Source organism: Anser anser (genome assembly GCF_964211835.1).
Source record: "Anser anser genome assembly, chromosome: 5".
Classification (NCBI taxonomy): domain Eukaryota; kingdom Metazoa; phylum Chordata; class Aves; order Anseriformes; family Anatidae; genus Anser; species Anser anser.
The window spans coordinates 53,934,001-53,948,350 of NC_139725.1; the positions used below are offsets into that span (position 1 = coordinate 53,934,001).

A 14,350-nucleotide genomic window follows, 5' to 3' on the forward strand; every position below is an offset into this window, starting at 1 on the left:
CACTGTGAGCTCTCCCTGTATAAAATAGGAGGATTGCCATGCTTAGATTTTTCCATCTTATCATGTCAAGCATGCTGTCTCCAGCAGCAGAGCACAGCTCTGAACACGTATGTTCTGCAGTAAGAGGCAGACCCTGGCACACGTACATACTGCTCACACCACAGAGCAGTTTTCTTCCAGTCCCATGAGATTCTGCTCGCCATTCCTCCCTCCTCTTCTAGTGCCTGGTCCTCGGATTCCCAGCTTCAACACTCCATAAAATCAGAGGGCTTCTTCCTCAGTCTTCTCTTCTAGCAAGCCATCTACCAGATAGAGGCAACAGCTTGATGAAACACACCAGTTGCTACATCTCCTACTACCTTCCTGTCTCTCTGAAGAACAACGCTGAACAGCATCCACCATCCCCTGGGGGAATTGTAAAAACAGAAGTTGCTCTGCCTCTTTTCACAGTCTTATTTTCATCCTTATCTTTGTCATCTTTACTTCTCCTTCTGCCAGGCCAGGCTGACCCTGTCTTTTACCCCAGGAAGAACAACCACAATAGCAACCAAGAGCAGGTACCTATGGAGTTCCGAGAAAAGCACAAAGAGGGATTTTTCTCCAGTGTGTTCACCCAGCTTCCTGTGGTCTAAGCTGCAATTTTAGCAAGCTTCCCTTCTCCGTGAGATTGTGAAATTACTCAAGCCAGCTTCTCCTATTTCATACAGGAATTTCAGTTTTATCTTCCTCTGAAAACCTGATTTAGCCACGACCCATTTGTAATGGGACTGAATGTAACCGAATAAAAATAAAATATGAAAACGAGCAAAAAACACTTAACAAGCGAAACCAAAACAGAAAAGAAGAAATATCAGACCAACACTGAAAATTTATCTCAAGTTTTCACTAATGAAAAGAACTTAGTGGCAAACAAATCATTTGCAAGACATGCCTCTATTCTTAATGCTTTCAAATTAATGTGTTATTTCTCTTCCTAGAGGATGGGTTTGAGTACAGTTACAGCAAATGAATTTGTCACTATTTTAAGAACAGTTAACATCAACTGAGTACATAAAAAATAATGTGAGAGAACACTGTTGCTTTTGTACTTACTCAGAAAAAATCCAGTTCATGCAGAGCATTTGTTTGTCATGCAAGATACTGTTTTATACTGGTTTTACTTCTACAGCTGGGCTGTTTACTAAGGCATAAGACAGTCACATGGCTGACTTATGTTTCAAAAAACCCTGATGTCCAATGCATTTTGATCATTTGTGAAAACACTCACATGCTCTGTGCTCAAGGAGCTGTTTGCTATCGCTGTGCAATCCCAAAAGCAACCCCCTCAAAAGATTTATAAAGTTTAGAAAGGGTTGGTCCACAAGGAGAATGAGATTAGCTGTTGTCAAGAGCTACCCTCCTAACGTTCACAGAAGAGAATTCTCCAAAACGTACAGCAAAACCATGACTACAAGAATGTTAATATTGCCCCAAAACTCTACTGCCATAGCTATGCCAGACAGAGTCATTAAGGTACACTGATTTTATTAGGTACAGGTATTTGTACAGGTATTAGCCTGTACACATTGATCAGGAAATAACAGACTACGCTGTTTAATTTAAAATGTTGGTATGCTAAGACATGAGCTAGCAATTACGTGCTACCTTTGACTGTGTTTAAACAGATTTTCGAAGTCCCATAAATCCAGAAATTCCATAAATTGCCAAAACAGCTCCTGTGATGGTTTAACATGACCTCTTCTACTTCCCATTGCAGCACAACAATGCTCAAGAAGTCACTTCAGTGCGTGTGTGTCATTTCAGACCAGTAAGCGCACCTACTCCATTGGGCACATACAAGATAGTCACTAAAACTACTTTCTGTAAACCTTCATATCAGTGATGGCTTGGTCAAAGACTAGGGCCTTTTATCACTGTTTTTTTGTATTTTACTTACCACTGGATTAAGTGACAATAGCAAGAAAATCAGTTGTTGCTGATTACTGTGAAGGCACGAAGTTAAAAACACTATGGTAATAGAGGTGCAATGAAACGGTCTGTATCACTCGTTTCCTTGCCACAAAGTGAACAATTAAAACCAGTTCTGCCCCCATTTGTGACAGCTATAAGCTTTAAAATTTTGACAGAGCCCTCAATGCAACTGTAGAGTATACAACAATGGTATTTAAACATAATTTTAATAGCAATTTCTTTTGGAACCCCAAATGTGTATTTCACATGGGCCACGTCTCAATGCTTTTTGGTCACTTAGAATAATTCTAGAGACCAAAAAAGAGACTACACCTCTTCAAAATAACAGAACTTCATCTAACAAGAACTTAATCCATTCCTCCACATTACTTCATTTAAAAAATGTGCGTGGAGAACATCAAATGCATATTCTTGATATTACATGCGAGTGCTTTAGGATACACAGGGAAGACTGGATGTTTATTGGATATATGTCACCATACATTACTGTGCCTGTTTCACATAGCAGCTAGAGCAGAAGAAACTGAGTCTGGCTGAACAGTAAAAAAAAAAAGTTCTTTGGTATGATTGCATAGATTTTTTTTTAAGTCCTTTAATTGCATTATAGTTAATGACATAAATAATAGAAAACTAAGCAACAACATATATTCCAATTAACTGGGCTGTCTCCAAGGAAGAGATTTAAAGCTGAAGATGCTTAATGCCAAGGACTGCCATTTAATTGCAACAATAACTCCACCTAAGTGGAATGCCCTCAAGCAACTTAGCAGCAATAGGGCCCTTGATTATTTCTATGCAGGATAAAAATATCAGTTTGTTTATTTTTTGTTTTAATACCTTTGTCTACCCTCTGCTTTCTACGCATAGTGCAACCCCAATACAATTTACTATTGCATGCTAGGCTGCTCCTTTCAGACAATTAGGTTGGACCATCAGAGACAACCACATCCCCAGTCAGAGCAGGGGCAGCAGATGCTCTGAAGTACTTGCCACAGCTCTGGGCCTTTCTGATGGAACTAATCCAGGTACTGAAGTTTCTCATCCAAGCAGGAAGGCGACACAGAACCGTACACAGATATCATCTCCCTTTCATTCACAAAGGATACGCACTTCCTACTCACACGCGTTCCTTAAAATCTTACACGGTGATAAAAGAGCTTGCAAATCTCTCTAACGGAAAGTAGGAAGGAAAGGTGATAACCACAGCATAAAACAAGTTTGTACAAGCTTTAGGACCTGTCTTATGTTACAGTACAGCACATGCAATTCCTGTCTTCAAAATGAGTTTCATTATACATACATCCATGTCCTGTAACATCTTAAATTGGCTGAATGTTTCAGCACCACTGCCAGAACGAAAAATGTTTAAGGACCTCTATTTGGACACTGCCTTGACACTACGCAGCGTGCATGAAGTTATTAGCATCTGAATTCAGCCAGTTTTATGCTGTTTCCTGGAACACCCTTTCCTTAAAGAACACAATCTAGGCAGTTTTAAAATAACTGCTGTATTTTCTTTCCTCTGGGTAACAGTGAAGCACACCTGTCTCATCAAGCTTCTCTCCAACGCAAATTAACTCACTAAAGGTGTGCTCGAAGACAGTACTGCTGGCACTTCACTCCAACCGGCAGTGCTTAGGATTGCTATCAGACCATAAAAAAACACATCCACATAGAGAAGTGTATATTCAATGCATAACCAATGCACAGGGCTTCCAGGCTTCAGCCAGGAAGCACAGCACAAGCCTGAGTGAACAAGTTCACAGTATGGAAAATCCAGCAGGTATTTGTGTGCCATTTGTTACCCTCTCTAGGGCATGGGGAGGTACCAATGCCAGGCAGTGTGCTTGCTGTTAGGTGATCTCATGCACCTCGTACAATTCTGAAAAACACTAGAGGCCATTTTGGAAGAGGATGGAGTTGTAGTAGTGGAAAAACATTTGGAATTGTACTCCACCTCCACAAAGGCCTGCTGCACTTCTTCACACCCAGAGTACACCTGTCTGCTCTCCCGCTGCAGGCAGGAAATGACATCAGCCAGTCACACAAAATCACTGTTTTTTCCTGCAAATAACTAACCAGCATTACTACCTTTCATTCCACGTGTATCCATGTGCAGTTTAAAGAAAATAAATCTGTTATATGGTAGGATGGTTACAATGGTTACTACAGTGTAAACAAATTCTTGCAGCACACAGATTTATGGCAGTGCAAGTGACAAACACAGCACTTCCAGTGCATTTCATAGCCCAAAGGAAACACTTCCCCACTGAAATTACACTTGCCTGGTAGCACATGCTAATGATTTTTTTCCTTCAACTGGAAAACCTTCACTGAAGACTTGGCAACCCTCAAGCCAAGTTACAACTACACTTGAAGATACAATAATTTGTGTCCTTGGGAACACCCACGGCAGACCAAGCACTTAGCATTCTAATTCCCCAAAGAACGCTGTTGTGAGAGTTAGGAAAGGAACTCCCACAATACTTAAGTGCCATGCATGTTACAAATATGTACATATGTACTTTAAAGAGAAGCTTCTGCTACAAATGCCTGATAAGTGATGCAATTTACTGTTTAATAGCAGTTGGAAGGCCTTCCAAACCCACTTGCCTTAAGTCTACTACCCAGTTAGTGTGGAAAATCATGATTAATCTAGAAGACGAGACTAGAAGTTTCAGCTGAAATACTGGAAGTTATCCTAGACCTTAAAAGTGAAGGAGCAGGTTCCTCTAAGCCTCTTGTCATCTTCTGGCATTCATAGTTGGCAACTTGAACTCTTAAAGTCTCCAAGTCAATTCAACCTAGCAACACCACAGTGGTTTGAAATAAAGCTTTCAACACAGGCATTTACTGGGCTATCAGGCATAAGAAAGATGCACCAGCATTAAGTGTACTTGGCCTCACTCCTGAGCTTTCAGATGTGGTCACTATTCATTATTACTTTATCAAACAAGGTGCTGTAAACAGCTGTCAGCTGCTAAGAAATGTTAATCCTCACAGTTCAGAACAAGGATAGTTGTAGTACCAACTGCTTGGTAGCATGGTTTTTGTTGTCGTTGTTTGGGTTTTTATATTTTTGTGTGTCTTTACAGGTGACAAAAGAGACCAAAGCAAAAATAGTTTAAACATTTATTTTGGCACACAGAGTAAACACGTTGCTCCCTTGAAGGCCACACATCACTTTCTGAAGAAAGCTCTCTTCTCTGTATTAAAGGAGAGAGCTTGAGCACCATCTCTCCACAGGAGAACTGTCTCAGTACAGCGTACTAATGCACTGTAACCTGCCTGCTGTAAGTCAGTTCTCCTACCTTGCCTTACATCCACACAAACCATCAGCCATGCCACTGACCCTCCCCTCCCTCCCCCAGGCAGGGCATCCATCAAAACCCAGAACAGGGCTGACCAGACCCTACATACGATATTCTAGAGTGTTCAGATAAGGAGCTGCAACCAACTATTGTCCCCCTACAAATCCCTAGGAAGTCTGGGCATCTCTTACCTTCAACCCCTGCAAATTGACTCTTCAGTGTTATTTCCAGCTAGCCACATTCCTATTTTCCTGGGACCGTCTCATTCCTGCATATTGAGCATATACGTATCCTACGTACAGATGCCAGTGTTCTGGACCTACAACCACTGCAGGCCTCTGGAGCTCCAACTCCGTTCAATCTCATCTCATCTCAGACCTGAATGGGCAACAGCAAGGAGGCACAGCTCAGGAACAAGCTTCAAGTCCTGCTGCTATAGCTAGAGCCCGATCTCACATACCAGGAACATCACCATTTCTTTGTGTCCAAGAAAGGACCTGGCACTGGAATTGCATCACCCAGCAAGCCACAACTGAAACACAAGATGAAGTTTAACTCCATCAGACTAGAATTGAAACGTTCCTTCTCTAGTGTAAGACGAAGAACAAGAGGAAAAAGAGCAGCAGCATGACTCCTGATGAGAGGGGTGCTAGTGCTAATGTTCTGCTTCCCAGTTCTTGTACCAGAGGGCTCGCTACTTTCACCAGCAGCACTTACCTACTAGTCTGGCAAGTCACTAGATAAAGACATCCACTCTGGAAGTGACCGAGGAATTCTTCAAACAGCACAAAGGGTACTGGTACTAACACTGACTATGTTCATAAAGGAGCCACTCCTGACAGCTTGCTGTAGGAGATACTGCTCTCTCTGTCCATCAGAGAAAAATGCATTCTGGGCGCAGCAGTATTTTGCAAAAACTAGACTGCTCGTGCCCTGTGCTTTAGGACAAGGTGTCACACATTGTCAGAGCAGAAGTGTGCAAGAAGCGTTCAAGTCGGGTTTGTGTCATTTATCTGATCTGACATTCCTGAACTTTCTGGTAAAGAAAGTTCCGGTGGAACAAATTGAAGTTGCATCACTACATTAACCTCCCACCCTCGAGTAGGCATAAACTGCTGTCATAGTCTAAAAGCTAGTGTACTAGCGTTTGCAGAGTAAGTCTTTGGCTCCTTGTATCATTATAAAAAAACAAAAACAAAAAAAAACTCACACTCCTACCTCCAATCCACTTCCAGAGACCAATTACAAAGACACTGCAAAATAAAGCAAGCAGTTATCACATTAGGCTGTTGTTTCACTTCAGCCTTCCAAATGCCCATACTCAAAGTACAGTTGGGCAATTTCTTGTATTCAGACACTGAATCAAAGATTTAATAAGCCAGAGAAACAGGTTGTACAAGCCAGACATCCTACAATGACAAAAGAGAATTGCAACATTATCTGTCATTGTCTTGAAAGCAGGACTTTTTTACTTTTAAATAGAGCAGTTAGATACAGAAAGCTTGCAATTTTACAAACCCTTACAAACCTCACTGTTATTCCCAAGCATCATCTGGGCACAAGGTGAGAAGTTACTGTTTGAACACTGACTTTTAGAAAAAGGAGCGGAGAACAGATACCGATCTGAATCTGACAACCACATGAGAACCCAACGGACATTTTCTGCAGCTAAACCTTACAGTGATTGTATCAGCTTCTTCACTGTTTCAGCATACAAAACCTCTCCAATCGGTCTGGCAACACCAGTTCCATTTGCTCCTGACTGACAGAATCAGGTGCAGCAAGCTCCAGAGGGAATGGATCCTTCTCTATTTCACAGAGAGTTAGTATATTAATATGCTGTCGATGCAACTGCGCATAGCAAAGTGGAAGATTAAATGTTTCTGCTGGTCATCCAAAGCAGACAGCCATTCTCCATTCTTCACCAGCCAACCCATGCTACTTTCTGCAAGTCTAAAAATAATACTCCAGCAGGCATAGGTCCTTGAGGAATGGAATTCAGCCATACATAGCTGAGCTTCCTGCTGAGACGCACTATTTGGAGAAGGCAGCTTCCACAGAAAAGATTATCCAGTTGCAAGATCATAAATACATGTATGCCAGCCTCCAAACATTAATACCAGAAATATCAAAACCCAGACAGTATTATCCTTCATGTGAGCAGCAGACATTATAAAAACGCTGCTGGTTTAGAGATGGCAGCGATGGAATATCACAAGGACAGTTGAAATGTATCAATCTCGTCAAGTTCCTGAATCCTAGTAGCTCTAGCCATGCCACCTGGAAGCTCACAGCCCACCCCGATGACACAGCTTGTACAAGGCTATGGAGTACTGACCCAGAAGGTTGAGAGCCAATTTTGAAAATTCAGTTTCATACATGAAAACTAAAAACTAATACAACAAATAGGCCACAAACAGGCTTTTAAACACACAACAACAGCTATTTCCTAGGAACACGTTCAACATGAAAATCTATGCAGATGTATTAAAGAATTGCTTTTATATCAAGGGTTGAATTGGCCGAACTGAATAAGTTAACCTGTAAATAGGTGCAGAGCACTAGCAAAGACTAGAAGATGCAAACATTTTTATCACTAGTCTTAAGAATTAAGAAGCCCAGATGTGTAAGCCTTGATAACAACCCTCTATTCCATTCTGTCAATAGAAGAATATATTGGTGACAACTCATTATATCCCAGATAGAAAAGCAATTTTAAAAACAGAATAAGGTGTGGTGACTATCAATGCAGTAAGCCAGAACCATTTTGACACGAACACTGAAATGCTGTCTGTACAGATTAAAAAAGTATCAGAGCCATCCATATGCCTAAACAGAACTCTTACTTCACAACAATAGTTTCCAAAATGGTAAGTTACAGTCTGTTGCACTTCGGAAAAATGTAGCATCAAATTCTCCAACAAACCTTACTTAGCTTCCTGGAGTCAGAGATTTGATGCAACAAGGTAACTGTTTGCTAACTCAGGCATCTGCTCTTGGTTTCATGAAATAAGCTCCATGGGCTTACTACTTTCACCTCTTCCAAGACAAATAGGTTGAGAACAGAAGGATAGAAAGCTATACTGTTACTGCTCTATTTTTAATAACAGTAAACAGGTAAGACTTTAACGGATCACTTCTTCCAAGCCCAGGAATGGTCCATCCCTACATGCAGAATGTGCAAATCTTCATTTGCAGGTGGCAGGAGACCTGCATAAACAAACAAGGTACCCCTGACAAAACTCTGGGAAACAGGAGAGATGGAAACAGCAGGAAGCAAAATGCTGTTTGAGTATGCAGGGATAAGATTAGGGAAGCCAAAGCCCACCTGGAGTTGAATCTGGCAAGGAACATGTAGTACAGGAAGGGCTTCTACAGGTGCATCAGCAGCAAAAGGAAGAGAAGACTAGGCAAGGTGTAGGCCTGCTGCTGAGTGGGGCTGGGAATGTGGTGATGAAGAATGGAAATAGGCTTCGGTATTCCAAGCCTCCTTCACTGATACCTGCCTTCAGGAATCCCACATTAGAAGGGACCTCTGGAGGCTGAATTCTCCAAAGCCCCCTGCTCAAGCAGTGCCATCTAGAGAAGGCTGCCCAAGCCAACGTCCAGATGGCTTCTAAATGTCTCCAAGGATGGAGATTCTACCTCCCCTCCAGGCAACCTGTGCCAGTGCTGTCATCTGAACAGTACAAAAAAAGCGTTTCCTGGTGGAACCTTTTATGTTTCAGCTTGTGCCCATTATACCCTTATTTTGGATTTTTTTTATACGTGTGAGATTTCCCCCCTTCCCCTCCCAACCTTCTCTTCTCCAGGCTGAACAGTCCCAGCTCTCCCAGCATTTCCTCACAGGACAGATGCCCCGACCCTTCAATCACCTTCGTAGCCCTTCACTGGGCTCTCTCATACCAGGCATCCTAGAACTGGACAGTACTCTAGGTGTGGCTTCACTATAGAGGAGGGAGAAACAAATACACCTGGAAGCCACTCCCAAATCTATGAAGGGGAAAGTGACTGGGAATGTTCCACATGGATTTATGACGGGGAAATCATGCCTGACCAACCTGGTAAGCTCAGTGGGATAGCTCTGGGTATTATGTCTCCACTTTAGTCAGGCCTCTGACACTGCAACCATCACATCCTCGTAGACAAGCTGATGAAGTACCAACTAGATAGGCAGACAGTGAGCTGGACTGCCAACTGGCTGAGCTGCTGGGCTCAAAGTGTTGTGATGAGCAGCACAAAGTCCGGCAGGAGGCCAGTCACTAGTGGTGTACCCCTGGCGTCAGTACCGGGACAAATACTGTTTACCATCCTCACTGCTGACCTGGACAACGGGGCAGAGTACACATGCACATTCACAGAATAACTGCAGACACTAAGACTGAATCACCTTACAGGCAAGTCTCCAAAACTAGATCTTTCAGAAGTCCACTTCAGAAATACTTCAAAGCACAAATTTTAAGCCTGAAAGCTCCTTCTCTCAGTACTTGAAGTCATGTGGCTACATTTATCATTAAATAAAGATAACCTAATGTCTTCAAGAGTGGCCCCAAAGAGAATTAATTCACTCCCCAAGAAAGTCTGGCAGGGGCAGGAAACAGCCTGCACCTCACTCTTGGTTGCCACTGCCTCCCCCCAAGGTAACTCATATCCCCTTAAATCATCATTGTACAGGCACCTGGAGTAAAAGCCAGCATATGGGAGACACTTGACTGTCAACACAGGTTCAAAGGAAACAAAGCCACATATTACATCCTCTTCCCACTCCATTAAAACAATAGCACATGAAAACTTTGGTCAGTAGTACTATAAAGCATTAAAGACAGAAGATTCCCTATTTTAGAAATACAGGCAGCATTTGGAAGTGACTCAGTTTTATTAAGTTACATAACTCCATCATTGTCTATGAGATCCAAACAGATATAAAAATATACAAGTAAAAAATATCTAAAAATTGATCAACACACAAAAGGCTAGAATCCACCTGCTGGCACAAGAGACCCAGAGATGCACACCCCCCATTTGGTGCAGGTAGCTGACACTCTTAGCAGAAGTGACCACAAAGCAGCTCATCAGAACCGATACAATTTACAGTCCATGTTCAGCTACAAAGACAACTTTGGCCTACGTTAACACACTGGCTGAAAAGAATGGTGGCTCAAGCACTGCTGCTCAATTACTTCCATGACAGCTGAGCCACCTCCTGCAGAGATACCGGGAGCATGAAGAATAATATAAGCCAGTAAGTAGATACTCATCTGTCATCCCCTAACATTTAACAGCCTTTAACATCAAGCTCAAGAATCTTTCTGAAAAACTGAAGAAATCTAAGTTACATTTCATTTTTATTCTTAACAGGACATCGGCAGCTGCAGTCTCAGAAATATTCCTTTTGCTTATGTTGTACTACCTGGATGCGGCCAGCTTCAGAGCTCGTAAGCACCCGTTTGCTTATATTCACTGGAGGTAAAGCTGACCTGAAGCCAAGTCACTCACATCTCAGCATGCTTCAGCCCAGGGCTACAAAGACGGGTGGAATTCTCCCTGCAGCTGACAGGCCTGCTGCTCTGGCCTGGTAGCAGACCTCAGAATTGAATGTAAGCCCTCAGTGCTAATTCTCCTCTACTTCAAAAAATAAGGAACAGAAGACGTATTAGAAGAATTGCTGAGCAGTATGGAAAGGGGTAAAGGACAGGGAGAGATGGAACAACTGGAATAGTCATTTGGTGGAAGAGATGCAGGCATGAGCCAATGTAGGGCAGAGCAGCTAAAAACAGAAAAAGGGAGCAGAGAAGGTTATGGCGGACGAAGGGCAAGTACAAGAATGTAAAGCAATGTTAAAACACTCTTGGGCACTGAACTTGTCTTTTAATTACTACAACACAAACCTCTTCAAAGTAGGGCTCCAAATACATCAGGCTAAAACCATACAACACTAGTGGGGCACTTTGAAGGTAACATCAACAACTGGTATACTTTGTTTAGATTCGAGGTCCTTTCTCCCATTTTACACTTAGTATTCTTGGTTAAATTATTATTAAACATCTGAAACCAGGCCTAGGAAGCTGAAGTGTCTCTAATAAGTTAGCTGGCAAAGGATGGCTAAAATTGAATTCATAATCCCTTGTTTGCTATGAAAACCTGCACAATCACAGGTTTGCCAACATCAGCACAAGTCTACGGTGCCTACAAAAGAGGGAAGTTGAACCACTGCTGTATACACTGCATGCATCTACTCTGCAGAGAACAGACTTTATTAATCCCATCTTGGTTTCAGGTTGAGAAAAGAATGATGGTATGCAAATATTACCATGATACAGGGAAGCAGCCACTCCGCAGAGTAATAGCAAAAGAAGTTACTAGAATTAGCTAAATCTTTATTTGATCCACTTACAAAGCACACTGACTCCAACAAATCCATCTAATTATTGGGAAACAAATTCCAAACACATTTAGTCGTGTAATTAGAACCAGAGATAACACCGCTGTGACAATATTCTGACCTGGGAAGCTAAAGATACTCCTGGATCTACTGAACGACACAGTACTGTCGGATTGAGTTTTGTTTCACTTCAGTTGCTAGTCAGACATTAAATTCAAGGCTGCCTCAAATTAATAATTTCTTACCAGAAGTTTATATTTAATTCAAAAGTAACACAAAATCCTAAAGGACAAAGAAGAGTGGCTAAATCTAAGGCAAGATCCCAAATCTAAGCATGTATTTCATAATTACTATCACTTACCAGCTTGCTAATTCCAAACTATTATACTAATAGCCACAGTACTGTACATTCACGTCTCCACACTCTCCTCCCCCCCCCCAAGCTTTCTTAGGCAGAAGGAATGCTTCTCACTATAAACACCTCACTGATCTTCGAGGGAAGATAACTTACTAGCTGCCACAGGAAACAATTCAGGCTCTTCCTTAATGATTAATAGTCCTATTGCCTCCCCTTTGAACCAGCTCCTCAGACAACTATTTGACCAGAAAAGTAAAAATATTTACTCTTCGCAGAAAGGAGGCAAGTAAATAGACGGTTAAACCCAACCGCTTTGCCAATAGGCTTTTGTCATTTCGTTGCTTTGCTTGAGTTTAGCTCTTCCCAAAGGCTACCACATTTTTTTTTCCCCAAATTCCTTTTGAGCAGGTTAATGAAGAAATTGTGTACTTTTTTTGCTTGTTTATTAAGCTAATTTCATAAAAATATAGCTTCTAATTGAGAATGAAGCAAGTCACCCTGGTTGACTGCAGCCATCAGCACACAGACAGACCAAACAGCCCGGGCCTCTGAAAAGGCTTGGTGCTTAAGCCACAGACATTGTGACATGCCCTTTAACGAGTGCCGAAGGCTATGACACTCTGATAGTAAAGATATCGATCCCCCCAAGATCTCAAATGTTCTCAAATTGCCTCCTTCTTTCAAAGGGCAACCACTAAAACCACTCCTTTGCTGAAGACTACCCAGTATGTCAGTATAACCATACAATGAGCACCGTTATGGTAAAGCATGAAATCTGAGATGCAGTAGACAGATCTATTACACTAAAAATATCATTAAGATGTACATTTTCTATGGAAAGAAACATTTTATTTTTAAATTATATGTAATACTGAAGTTAGAGGTGTATTCAAAGACTGAGATCTGAGTTCAGTGTACAGATCAGACCACCTCAAACTGGAAGCAGTACGAGACGAACTACACAAGACTCCAGGATCCTTCCCCCAGGGCCCTAAATGCAACCCTACCCACACCATACCAAGGAGGTATTTTCAACTGTATGCCAGCCCAGCCAGCTAGACATGCCCAAAGCCCTACCGAAGCACAAGCCAACATGCTTGAGCCCCTACCATATTAAGTTACCCAAGCGAGCACAGCTCTGGGGGCACACCCTGCCTCTGCGCCCATCACGCAGCTCGCACTTTTGCTCATTATTTCATACCAGGCACCAGGTACCGGACACACAGGATGCTCCAGCTGTTTACTCACCTACATTAGCTTCAAAATATTACGTGGGATTTTGTTCTTTTTTTTTTTTTTTAAAGAGCTTGCAACTGAAAGCAGAAAACACAAGAGGTTAAGTTAATGAGGGCAGTAGAAAGCCACGAGGTGAAGGTGCCGCCTGAGGGGACAGGTGCTTGTGGGGGGTTAGGTGGTTTAAAGGGGAGAGAAGCGGCTTGCTTTTAACTTTATTTCACGGAGAAACTTTGTTTCTAGAAGCGAGCCGAGGGAGGAGATACCGAGCCCGGCAATCCTCCCGGGCTGGCGCTGGGCTGCGAGGGACGGCTCTGAAGGGAAGGTTCCAGGCAGTTCTGTCAGCCCCGCGCGCCGCCCCCGGGGCTCGGCAGCCGTTAGGAGCCGCCGGGCGCGAGGGGAGGCCGGCAGCAGCCCGGGAGCGCGGCCCGTCAGGGCGCACCCGCGGGGTGAGCGGCGCGGGGCGGCGGGCACGGGGCGCCCCGGCGCCATTTGCTGGGCCCGGGGCCCTGGGGGGGGGGCTCCGGCAGCGCAGGGCCGGGCCGGAGGGGAAGGGAGGGGGTGCGGGGGGGGTGAGGGCAGCGCCGGGCCCGCCGGGGGGCCGCGGGCGAGGCCCCCGCCTTACCTCCCGCGCCGCCGCCGCCGCCGAGCCCGAGCGGAGCCGAGCGCGGCCGAAGGGAGCCGAACGCGGCCGAGCGCAGCCGAGCGCCGCGCCCCGGACGCCGCTGCCCGCGGGTGGGGAGGCGGTGGCCCAGCTCCCCCCCCTCCCGCCCCACAGCTCCGCACTCCCAGCGCGCGGCGCGGCCCCGCCCCCGCCGGCCCCGCCCCGCTCCCGCCATTGGTCCAGCCGAAGCCACATCCCCCGCCGCAGCCAATCCGCGGCTAAATCCTCCCCCCCGCCGCTGCCGGCCCTAAAAAAGGGCACGGCGGCTCCCCCACACGCCTCCCCATTGGCTGGGGCTTAAGCCCACGCCTCCGCTTTCCTATTGGCTCACGCGGCGTGCAATCTTCCCCCCTCCGCCTCTCCGATTGTTCCGCAGCGCGCCTGCTCCTGGCGCTCCGCAGCGGCTAAGCGACGCGCGATTGGCTGCGGCG

At 44.3% G+C, this 14,350-nt stretch overlaps 1 protein-coding gene across 1 annotated transcript in view; it reads right to left on the bottom strand.

Annotated features, from left to right (window-relative positions):
• Window positions 1-14,046, bottom strand: part of SETD3 (SET domain containing 3, actin N3(tau)-histidine methyltransferase) — a 58,356-nt gene extending 44,310 nt beyond the window's left edge. The window contains exons 1-2 of the mRNA XM_083836688.1: window positions 13,881-14,046; window positions 13,271-13,335 (exon numbers count right to left, since the gene is read on the bottom strand). The gene's annotated coding sequence lies outside the window, so the exon portion shown is untranslated. The remainder of the gene's footprint in view (window positions 1-13,270; window positions 13,336-13,880) is intronic.
• Between the last annotated feature and the right edge of the window lie 304 nt (window positions 14,047-14,350).